This window comes from Tursiops truncatus, chromosome 9 (genome assembly GCF_011762595.2).
Source record: "Tursiops truncatus isolate mTurTru1 chromosome 9, mTurTru1.mat.Y, whole genome shotgun sequence".
Classification (NCBI taxonomy): Eukaryota; Metazoa; Chordata; class Mammalia; order Artiodactyla; family Delphinidae; genus Tursiops; species Tursiops truncatus.
In genome coordinates this window covers 21,166,817-21,178,989 of record NC_047042.1, presented here as the reverse complement: position 1 = coordinate 21,178,989, position 12,173 = coordinate 21,166,817, and the positions used below count along the sequence as shown (strand labels likewise).

General features: G+C 41.6%; 1 protein-coding gene and 1 pseudogene across 1 annotated transcript in view; both read left to right on the top strand.

Moving 5' to 3' along the window:
• The window catches only part of MAGI2 (membrane associated guanylate kinase, WW and PDZ domain containing 2), a 1,339,714-nt gene that overhangs the window by 1,047,839 nt on the left and 279,702 nt on the right, over positions 1–12,173 (top strand). The window lies entirely within an intron of this gene.
• Positions 8,866–11,011, top strand: LOC117313577 (putative Polycomb group protein ASXL2 pseudogene; annotated as a pseudogene).

Below are 12,173 nucleotides of genomic sequence, written 5' to 3'. Positions count from 1 at the left end.
AAGGGTTTGGATGAGGAAATAAAAGAAAATCTGACTTGGGCTTGCTTGCCCTTAGAGAGGCCTGCTAATTGGCCTTTCAATTAACTAAGGAGAAGCCTTTCAAGTCTTTGGTAGCAGTGAAGTGGAACTATATTAGCACATCCAGTTCCTCTTCCTTCTTTTTAACAACTTTATTGCAGTATAATTGCTTTACAATAGTGTGTTAGTTTCTGCTGTATAACAAAGTGAATCAGCTATACATATACATACATGCCCATATCTCCTCCCTCTTGCGTCTCCCTCCCACCCTCCCTATCCCACCCCTCAAGGTGGACACAAAGCACCGAGCTGATCTTCCTGTGCTATGCAGCTGCTTCCCACTAGCTATCTATTTTACATTTGGTAGTGTATATATGTCCATGCCACTCTCTCACTTTGTCCCAGCTTACTTTCCCCCTCCCCGTGTCCTCAAGTCCACTCTCTACATCTGCATCTTTATTCCTGTCCTGCCCCTAGTTTCCTCAGAAACTTTTTTTTAGATTCCACATATATGTGTTAGCATACGGTATTTGTTTTTCTCTTTCTGACTGACTTCACTCTGTATGACAGTCTCTAGGGCCATCCTCCTCACTACAGATAACTCAATTTTGTTTCTTTTTATGGCTGAGTAATATTCCATTGTATATGTGTGCCACATCTTCTTTATCCATTCATCTGACGATGGACACTTAGGTTGCTTCCATGTCCTGGCTATTGTAAATAGAGCTGCAATGAACATTGGGGTACATGACTCTTTTTGAGTTATGGCTTTCTCAGGGTATATGCCCAGTAGTGGGACTGCTGGGTCGTATGGTAGTTCTATTTTTAGTTTTTTAAGGAACCTCCATACTGTTCTCCATAGTGGCTGTATCAACTTACATTCCTACCAACAGTGCAAGACGGTTCCCTTTTCTCCACATCCTCTCCAGCATTTATTGTTTGTAGATTTTTTGATGATGGCCATTCTGACCGGTTTGAGGTGATACCTCATTGTAGTTTTGATTTTTATATTTGTAATGTAGTCTGATTTGCATTTCCCTAATGATTAGTGATGTTGAGCATCCTTTCATATATTTGTTGGCAACCTGTATATCTTCTTTGGAGAAATGTCTGTTTAGGTCTTCTGCCCATTTTTGGATTGAATTGTTTGTTTTTTTCTGATACTGAGCTGCATGAGCTGCTTGTATATTTTGGAGATTAATCCTTTGTCAGTTGCTTCATTTGCAAATATTTTCTCCCATTCTGAGGGTTGTCTTTTCATCTGGTTTACGGTTTCCTTTGCTGTGCAAAAACTTTTAAGTTTCATTAGGTCCCATTTGTTTATTTTTGGTTTTATTTGCATTTCTCCAGGAAGTGGGTCAAAAAGGATCTTGCTGTGATTTATGTCATAGAGTGTTCTGCCTATGTTTTCCTCTAAGAGTTTTATAGTGTCTGGCCTTACATTTAGGTCTTTAATCCATTTTGAGTTTATTTTTGTGTATGGTGTTAGGGAGTGTTCTAATTTAATTCTTTTACATGTAGCTGTCCAGTTTTCCCAGCACCACTGATTTAAGAGGCTGTCTTTTCTCCATTGTATATTCTTGCCTCCTTTATCAAAGATAAGGTGACCATAAGTGCATGCAGTTATCTCTGGGCTTTCTATCCTGTTCCATTGATCTATATTTCTGTTTTTGTGCCAGTACCATACTGTCTTGATTACTGTAGTTTTGTATTATAGTCCGAAGTCAGGGAGCCTGATTCCTCCAGCTCCGTTTTTCTTTCTCAAGATTGCTTTGGCTATTCGGGTCATTTGTGTTTCCATACAAATTGTGAATTTTTTTGTTTCCACTTCCTCTTTGTTCAACAGATATACACGGTCTTCTCTTTGTTACCACATCAGTCCATTTGCAATAGGTATTTTCACACTTTCTGATTCAGTTTGTCCAAAATGTGATTTTTCTGCCTGAATTGTCAGTCCTCTGAAAAGCCAGGTCATTTAAGGTGATGGGTGGTAAGCAAAAGTTAAGCCATATTGTTTTTTGATACCAACAAATATTGGTTCTTTCTTTATATTAACATTTATTTGTAAACAATCAGCAATGTATTGCAGATTCAAAGCAGTGTTTTAGCCTAAAGGTCACGATTCTCTTAGTTTTGAAATAACAGCATTACCAATCTGGAATGCTTAAAAATAGAGGGGGTGGGGGAGGAAACCATGGACTGAATGACAAAGAAAAGGATCCGGTCACTCTCCCATGTATACAGTGCCATGGATAATGCAAAGGGGACACCATTTAGATGGATTCCCTTTGCCATGATTCCTCCCTGTAAAGGAGGTTGGCGCTTATAGTTACTCTGCTATTCAGAAAAGGAGTTTCAAATTCTGTGATGCTGACCAACATCTAGGGATCTTGAGTTACTTTGTAAACTACCATAGAACATAATAGCAGTTTTGACTGGATAAGGTAAATCATGAAGTAGCTCACTTCCTTCAACAGATACTTATTTATCTCACTGTTTACTGAGCACCTTGCACATATGATTAGCCACCAGGCTACACACGGTGCTCTACCCTGGAGACTCAAAGTCATGCTCACTGTCCCATGGAGCTTTCTGTTCAACAGTGATGACAATACAAAGAATCATCAGAAAAAGGCAAAATGGCGTTTAGCTGATGGCCGACCAGGCAGGGTTTCATTAAAACAGTATTATTGGAGTTGTGTCTTAAAGGATAGTCTTTTAAAAAGCAGAGATACATTCTAGATGGAGGACATAAACAAGACAAGAAAAGCTAAAAAGCATGGAGCATGTTAAAGGATTGTGAATAGCCGGTTTTGTCTATAGTGCATGACAATTCATTCAATAAATATATACTGAATCTGTACTATGAACAAGGTTCAGTCTTGGACTCTTGGGATAAAGCAGTTAAAAACAAAACGTTGGATCATGCACTAATGGAGCCAACATTCTGAAGGAGAGAGATAAGCAATAGAAAAAAAAATAGATCTATAATATAATGCAAGTAGTGAGAAGTGCTGCCCTTTTCAAGCTACCTTGTTCTCCTTACTGATGTTCTCCTGGAACTCATCAAGCAAGATCTTGCTTCAGGGCTTTGCATTTGCCATTCTCTATATCCAGAACACTCATTTTCAACACATTCACAGGCTATCTTCCCTCACCTCCTTCAGACCTCTATTCAAATAGCCCTCTCTCAGCGAAGACTTTCTTATTAAGCAGTAAGCACCACTCTGCCCCAACACATCCTATCTCGCTTCCCTGCTTTGATTTTCACCATACAACCTATTTTCATCTGGCATGCTGTTTAATTTGTTTATTGACTCTCTCCACACTGGAAAGTAAGCTCCATGAAAGAAAGGGATTTTTGCCTATTTTGTTTAGTGTTATACTCTCAGCATCTAGGACAGTACCTAGCACATTCAAAAGATATTTGCAGTATGAAAAAATATAATGAAAAATAAATTAGGGTTAAGGTGGTTAAGTGAATGATGTGCTGCTCTTTTATGGGGAGGCTGGGGAAGACCTCTCTAAGGAAGTGGCATCTGAATAAAAACCTGAATAAAAGGAAGGAGCAACTCACATAACTGTCTGAGAAAAGAGTTTCCCAAGCAGAGGGAACAGCAGGGGCAAAGGCAGGAGCATCCTGGCTGGAGCAGAAGAAGCTAAAGAGGAGAGTGATAGAATATGTCAAAAAGATAGCATGAGTCCCGCTAAGGATCTGGATTTTATTCTGAATGAAAAGGGAAGCTACAGAGGGTTTGGTTTTGTTTTTAGCAGAGTGGTGACACAATTTGACTGACTTCTATAAAACATCACCAGGCTCCAGTGTGGAGAATAGACAATAGCAAAGCAGGAAGAGATAGACAGGTAGGAAGGCAACACCAAGTAGTTTAGACTGGTGTGAGAGCAGTGGAGATGTACATTCCGGATGGCTTTTGAAAGTAGAGTTAACAGGATTTGCTAATGGAATAGATGGATGTGGTAAAAAGAGACCAAGGAGGAATTCAAGGAGTTGTCATCAACTGAGATGGGGCAGACTATGAAAGGAGCAAGTTGGGCAAAGGGAGGAGTGTTAGAAATGGAGAGTTAGTTTTGAAGCTCATACATTTGAAATGCCTTTTAAATTTCCAAGTGGAGATATATTGAGTAGACAGTGGGATTTTTAGTCTGAATCTCAAGAGAAAGGTCACAGCTAGAAATATAAATTTGAATTTATCAGTGTATAGGTGGTATTTAAAACCATGGAAGAAGATCAGATCATCAAGAGGATTAGTGTGATTTAGACTAAAAGCCACTAACATTTGCATGATGTTTTACCATTTACCAAGCAATTCCACATCAGCTGGAAAATTGCAGGAGTTAAGATTACAAATCTAAGATGGGCTTGAAAAGTGACTGAAAGGCTAAGAGTAATATGAGAGAGAATGCTGACTGCACAGTGCTTTACAGATGATTGAATTTGGAGGATGAGGTTGTTAAAGACAGCCCCAGTTCCTTCATTTGAAGGGACTATAAATATGGGGAGGTGGAGAGGGGTCATGAAGAGGGATGATGATAGCTATTATTTTGAACACGGTGAGTTTCTGGTGCTTTAACACTATCCAGGTGACGTAGGAGGAGGAGGGTGCTCTTTGCCAAAGTCAAGCCCTATTTATCCTCAAAAGTCAGTTCAAACATTACTTCCGGGCTTCCCTGGTGGCGCAGTGGTTGAGAGTCCGCCTGCCAATGCAGGGGACACGGGTTCGTGCCCCGGTAGGGGAGGATCCCACATGCCGCGGAGCGGCTGGGCGTGTGAGCCATGGCCGCTGAGCCTGCGCGTCCGGAGCCTGTGCTCCGCAATGGGAGAGGCCACAACAGTGAGAGGCCTGCGTACCACAAAACAACAACAACAACAACAACAAAAACCATTACTTCCGCCAGAAAGTCTTCTCCTCCCAGTCTCCTTGGTCTGAGTCAGGGTTTTTCCTTTCTCATCGCCAACTCCACACACTTAGGATTGCCTGCTTATTTGTCTGTGTCCCACTGAGTTCCTTAAAGAGAGGGATTTTATCTTTCATGCTTGTGACCTCAGCACATTGGACAGTGCCTGAGATGGATGGATGGATGGATGGATGGATGGATGGATGGATGGATGGATAGCAGCAATGAGAACCCAACTGAAGCTGTTTACATTAGTTTACAGTAAAGACAACCAGTGTGGTTTTGTGGAGCTCAGAATGGAGAGGGCAGAAAGTACACTAAAAGTCAACTACAGCTTGATCTCAAATAGCATCTGTTCTGTATGAAGTATTTTTCAGGTCACCTGGCCACCAGATTGAGACATAAAAATATGAAATATTCATCACACTGAAAGACTTGGTGACCAAATCAAGTTCCCTAGATGTTTGGGGATGAAATTAAGTATATTAAAAACTGCTCTCTGAAAACTTTTCCTCTGTTTTAAGAATGGGATGAAGGCATTTACTAGAAAAATGAGAACTTTTGCATAGACTACTATGTTCAGCATCTGGATATAAAGTGGAAGACAGCTATGCTCACCACTGTACCACCAACACAGAGCTGAAGTTAATGCCTTAATGACTTGAACCCTGGACCATCACATTTAAAATGACTGATCCTCTATTTACTAAGCTACTCAGAACAGATGTGTTGTTTAAGGGTATGAACTTGCAATGATTAGTAAGTAAATCCTTGAGATCTAATGCAAGTATAGTGAATATAGACAGAAACATTGTATGATATTATCAAACTTTCCAAGAGACTAATTCCTACCTTACAAGAATTAATGAGAATTAATACATATAAAGTGATTAGTCCAGTGCCTGACACAATAAATTTTAGTTATCATCATCATCATCTTTGGTTATTTGTGATAAGCACACTTCCCAACTGAGATCAGGCAAAAACCCATTCAAAAAGCAGGAAGTTGGGCTTCCCTGGTGACGCAGTCGTTGAGAGTCCGCCTGCCTATGCAGGGGACACGGGTTTGTGCCCCGGTCCGGGAAGATCCCACGTGCCGTGGAGCGGCTGGGCCCGTGAGCCATGGCCGCTGAGTCTGTGTGTCCGGAGCCTGTGCTCCGCAACGGGAGAGGCCACAACAGTGAGAGGCCCGCGCAAAAAAAAAAAAAAAAAAGCAGGAAGTTAAATTTTGTTATTCTTTTCCAAGTGACTTTAGATAATATGCTTTTAGTGAAGAAAACCTGTAAATGCATAGCAGAACAGATAGAAGGTTTGTAAGGCAGTTACTCCCAGGTTTGTGACATTTCCATGTAAAATATCTTTGCCATGTTCCCTGGGGAATTAATTCTTCTCTTGATGCTAAATCACAGCTCTGTATCCACTATGGTTTAAATGTGGAAAGTATAGAAAATAGCTTATTCATATCAACTTCCCCCTCCCCCATTTTTGATGTTTTTGATCAGTATTGATTTTCTACCTATGAATAAGCTTCATATTAATTACCTGTGCCACCACAGACTGTAAAGGACATCTCCTAAGCTCTCTCGTTACACATATAAAAATTCATAGATAGGTACAACATGAAATTTCACATTATTTATGGTGTTACGTTCAGCCATTTTTTCAATCAGAAGTCCCTAAACTTTTTGATCCTTGATTGTCTTTGGCAGTACGTATAGTGAAGCCTGTAGATCCTTCTCGGAATAATATTTCTAAATGCGTAAAATAAAATATGAAACTATCTGTGATTTTTATGGGTAACAGAGTCATAGCGTCTGCTATGCTACTGTTGTTTGTTGCAAACATGTATTATTGAAGGAAATGCTATATTTCTGTTAGAAATAGCTGAAAATAAAGATGAATTTTTTTTCTCGTCCAAGTCCAAAGACCACTCTGATAAAGATCCCTGATGTAAAAGAAAAATTTGTCACTATGTGATGAATATACTAAAGCGCAAAGTTGCTACCCTGTTTGATTAAATACTGTTGTTTTTATGTACCTTTGAATTGTATTAAATTTATTTTTGCTGTTTAAAATACTACACCCACGTTATAGAAAAATAAGAAAACAGAATTAGAGGAATCACCTATAATATGCCCACCTTTCATATTCCCTGCTAGCATTTTCATGTGCTTCTTTCCAGTTATATTGTAACTGCCATCATCGTATTATGTATGTAATTTTGTATCCACTTAAAACTAAACATTGTATCATGAGCATTTTCCATGTTGTCCTACAATGTTTACAGCCACAGTTTTCATGATTATGTGATATTTCTTATCTTACTTAGCCATACCGTTCCTACTAAATAGCAACATTTTTTGCTACTATGAATAACATTGTTTCATAAGGGGTGCTACTGTGATAAATTTAACTACTTCGTTAAGTGAGCAACCGATTAGAAGTTATGATATGTATTAAGGGTTTAGAACTTACCATACACTATTTTACTTTAATCATCACAGTGAGCCTTCTCTTTTTTGTTCATAAGCTTTTTATTATTATTATTACTGTGACACAGTTTTAGATTTACAGAAAAATTGTGGAGATAGTTCCCATATACCCCACACTGAATTTTCCTTGCTGTTAACATCTTATTGTTAGTATGGCACATTTGCTACGTTTTATAAGCCAATAGTGATACAGTATTATTAAGTAAAGTCTATACTTTATTCACATTCCCTTAGTTTTCACCTCATGGTTTGTTTTGTTTTCTCCTGTCCCAGGAAAGGAATGCCCTGGGTGGTATCCAGGATGCCACATCACCTTTAGTCATCGTGCCAGGCCCCCTTAGGCTCCTCTTGGCTGTGGTAGTTTTTAGACTTTCCTTATTTTTGAGGATCTTGACAGTTTTGAGGAATACGGGTCAGGTATTGTGTAGAATGTTCCTCAGTTGGGATTCGTCTGAGCTTTTTCTCATGGTTTTACTGGGGTTATGGATTTTCTTGAGAAAGACCACAGAAGTAAAACACCATTCTTATCATATCATATCAAAAGCAGATACTATCAGCGTGACATCACTTGTTGACATGAATCTTTATCACCTGGCTAATGTCTTGTTTGTCAGACTTCTCCGCCATAAAAGTATTATTACCCCTTCTTTTCATCCTGCAGTCTTGCGAAAGAACTCATTTTGGGCACTGCACACTACCAAATGGAGTCACGCTCTGCCACCTTACACAGCCACATACGTTATTTGTAATTCTTCTGCATAGGAGATCTGTCACAAGCCTCCTTTAATGGATGAGAAAACTAAGATTGAGAGAGATTAGGGAAGTAGCCCAAGCTGCCTAGCCTTCCATGCCTATAACTGCTAGAGCTTACTTCCTCTCCTCCGCGGCACTGGTGTACTCCTTACCTAAATCTGCCTCTCTGTGCTGTGCCACGTGAGCCCTTCCCAAGCTCACTGGGCTGTTTGTGGCGGCTTAGCAGCAACTCCTATATTGGCCCATTTGGGGAGGTAGGTGTTCATTCTACAAATGGCATGTGTTCATTTGCAAATACCAACTTCCCTCTGATGTCTAAGCAAGTATTTCCAAAACCACCAGAAGTCACTCAATTTGGGAGAAGAAAGAGACAGACAAAAAAGACTGAAATGCTTCCTGCTTTGATAAATGCTATTCTGCGTATCTCAATTTATTGATTGAAAAAATATTTGTATGCAAAACACTATTCTAGGCATAAAGCATACCCCAGTAAATTAAATTAAGTCCCTGCTTCATGGAATATTTTAGTGAGAAAGTGAGAATATAAGGAAATATAAGGAAATATAAGCGGCGGTAGCAGTGGTAAAAGCAGCAGGAGGACCGGCCGCCCCATAGACCGCCCCCTGCGCACCACCGCGCCGCTTCCTCTGCTGGGGTGCTCCTCCGGCCTGACTTCCCCTTTCTCCCATCTTTCCCGGCACCGCGGGAAAAACAGCGCAGGGCAGAGCAGGCAGGGAGGGCAGCCGCAGCCCGGACACAGGAGCCTCCCAGTCAGTTCAAGACCCGACATGAGGGAAAAGGGCCGTAGGAAGAAGGGCAGGACCTGGGCGGAGGCCGCCAAGACGGTCTTAGAAAAACATCCCAATACACCCATGAGTCATAAAGAAATTCTTCAAGTTATCCAGAGAGAAGGACTAAAAGAAATCAGACTCATTATCAAAATCCTATCAGTGAGTGACAAGTGAACACAGCTCAGGGCTCCCACTGATTCTGCATGAAGAAATGGAACTTCCCCTCTTGCATGCCTGAATGCAAAGCTGCACACGAACTCCCGAGGTGAAGAGCGCATCTTCTCTAAGGTTCCAGGTAGAATGGGAGTGTATACTTTGAAGGAAGGTGTGCCGGATGGGGTGAAAGAGCTATCAGAAGGTTCAGAAGAAAGCAGTGACGGTCAGTCAGATTCCCAGAGTTCTGAGAACAGCAGCAGCAGCAGCAGTGACGGTGGCAGCAACAAGGAGGGAAAAAAGAGCAGGTGGAAAAGGGAAGTATCGTCTAGACTGTCACAACCATCCTCTCCTCAGTCAGGCTCCCCATCACCCACCATTCCAGCAGGTAAAGTCATTTCTCTGTCACAGGAGCACAGCAAGAAGGCACTAAAGCAGGCTCTAAAACAGCAACAGCAGAAGAAACAGCGGCAGCAGCAATGCAGGCCAAACACGTCCATCTCCTCCAACCAGCACCGCTCTCTGAAGACTGTCAAAGCAGCCAGTGACTCTGTACCTGCCAAACCTGCGATATGGGAAGGAAAGCAGTCTGACGGACAGTCAAGCAGCCCTCAGAACTCCAACTCTAGCTTTTCTCCTTCAGTTAAAGTGGAAAATCCTTTGCTAGGCCTGGGAAAGAAGTCATTCCAGAGGTCTGACAGGCTTCACACAAGGCAAATGAAGAGGACTAAATGTGCCGAAATTGACGTTGAGACACCAGACTCCATTCTGGTTAATACAAACCTACGAGCACTAATCCACAAACACACCTTTGCAGTCCTTCCTGGAGATTGCCAACAGCGACTGCTTCTACTGCTTCCAGAGGTGGATCGACAGGTTGGTCCAGATGGTCTGATGAAGTTAAATGGCTCAGCCCTTAGTAATGAGTTCTTCACTTCAGCAGCCCAAGGCTGGAAGGAAAGACTTTCAGAAGGTGAGTGTACACCTGAGATGCAGGTGAGAATTCGACAAGAGATCGAGAAGGAGAAAAATGTAGAGCCTTGGAAAGAACAGTTCTTTGAAAGCTACTATGGTAAGAGTTCTGGCCTGAGCCTTGAAGATTCAAAGCAATTGACAGCTTCACCCAACGATCCCAAAGTAAAGAAAACCCCAGCTGAGCAACCAAAAGCCATGCTTCCTTCAGAGGCCTCTCCTGTCAGTACAGTCTCAGTAATTCCCCAGTTACTGTCTAAAGAAGAAGTACTACAGCTGCCATCACCAGTCAGGAAAGAAGAGCATGAAAGCCAAGATAAGATGCAGCCAAAGTCCAAATCCCCAGAGCCCCTGCTTTCCTCAGCTCCCAGTACAGACGAGCTTAGCAGCGTCCCTCCCATCAAGTGCCCAAAGGATGAGGCTCTCTTGGAGCAAAAGCCCGTTGCCTCTGCTGAACAGAAGTCTGAGAAAGAGAATCATCTCACTACAACTTCAAGTTATAACAGAAATGAAAGCCAAGAAGCTTTAGTTACATCCCTGAGCAAACCCAAGAGCCCTGGGGTAGAAACAATAGTAGTGAAGCCCATAGTAGAAGCAGGTCTACGGGAGACCACTGTGAAAGAGCCTCCATCAGCTCTGGCTGATCACAGCCCAGAAAACCTCAAGAGGAAACCTTCTGTCACCCAAGAAGAGGCCCCTACAAGCTGGGAGAAGAGACCACGTGTCACTGAGGATCGCCAGCACCAGCAGCCATTTCCAGTCTCCCCACAGCCCTTTCTCAGTAGAGGGGACAGGTTCCAGGTGCGGAAAGTACCACCTCTCAAGGTAAGAGAGCGGGAAGAATTGAAAAAGAAAGATGGTCTGAACACTAAGTGTTGGGGTGTACCTACTAATTTTTAAATAGTTGTATTTCTTAATGCAGAAGCAGTTGTGTATATTTGATATGCATGTAACTGTGGTCATACATGAGTAAAATTATTAAGAAACAGGCATTTAGAACTGCATCCTTATATGTATACATATAGCTGATTCACTTTGTTCTACAGCAGAAACTAAGACAGCATTGTAAAGCATTATATAATTATATAATGTAAAGCAATTATATTCCAATTAAAAAATCATAAATAAAAAAAATAGTATATCAGTCAGAAGCGCTGTGAAGACAAATAAAGCAGAATTAGGGAATAGAACACTCAAGGAAGGGCTGAGGTCAGGACATTTCAACAGAGACCTCAATGAAATGAGGCAAGGCATACCAGGCAGAAGGAACAGAAACCTCTAAGGGCCTCAGCATGCACTGTGCTCGGTCTGTTGAGGAAGAGCAAGGAGGCCAGTGTAGCTGGGGGACATAAGTTAGGGTTATGGGGTTGGGGAGAGAGCAGAGGCTGGACATGGAGGACCTTGTGGGCCACAGTAAAGCTCCTGGATTTTGTTCTAAACATGATGAATAACCGTTTAGCAGAAGAATAAAGTAATAAGATTTATATTTTTTAAACACTGATCTTCTGGCTCCTGTGTTGAGAAGAGACTGTCAGCAGAAAAGGGAGAAGCAGAGAGACCAGTTAGGATACTACTAGAGTAGTCCAGAAAAGAGATCATGATTCCTGGGACTAGTGTAGCAGCAGTGGTGGTGGTGAGAGGAGGGTAGGTTAAGTACATACTTTGGAGGTACCCATGACTGGATAGATTTTTGGACCTTGAGAGTGAGAAAGGAGGAGCGATCAAAGATGGCTCTGAAGTTTTTGTCCTGGATGGTGGTTTCAATTACTGAGAATTGAAGACTCAGGGATAAGCAGTTTTATCCATATTAAGTTTGAGATGACTTATGGGACCTTCTGGTATTGAGTAAATAATTGAGCCTGAAGTTTTTAGGAGGGATTGTGCCTGGAGTTATAGATTTGGGAGAGAGTAATTGACATATGGGTGATGTTGAAATACATGAGATTGGATGAGATCATCCATGAAATAAGCATAACAGAGAAGAGAAACAGTCGCAGAAAAAGGATACAGATGAGGACACTAGAAGGAACAATCAGTAAGACTGAAAACCAGGAGAATGTGGTGTCCTGGAAACCAA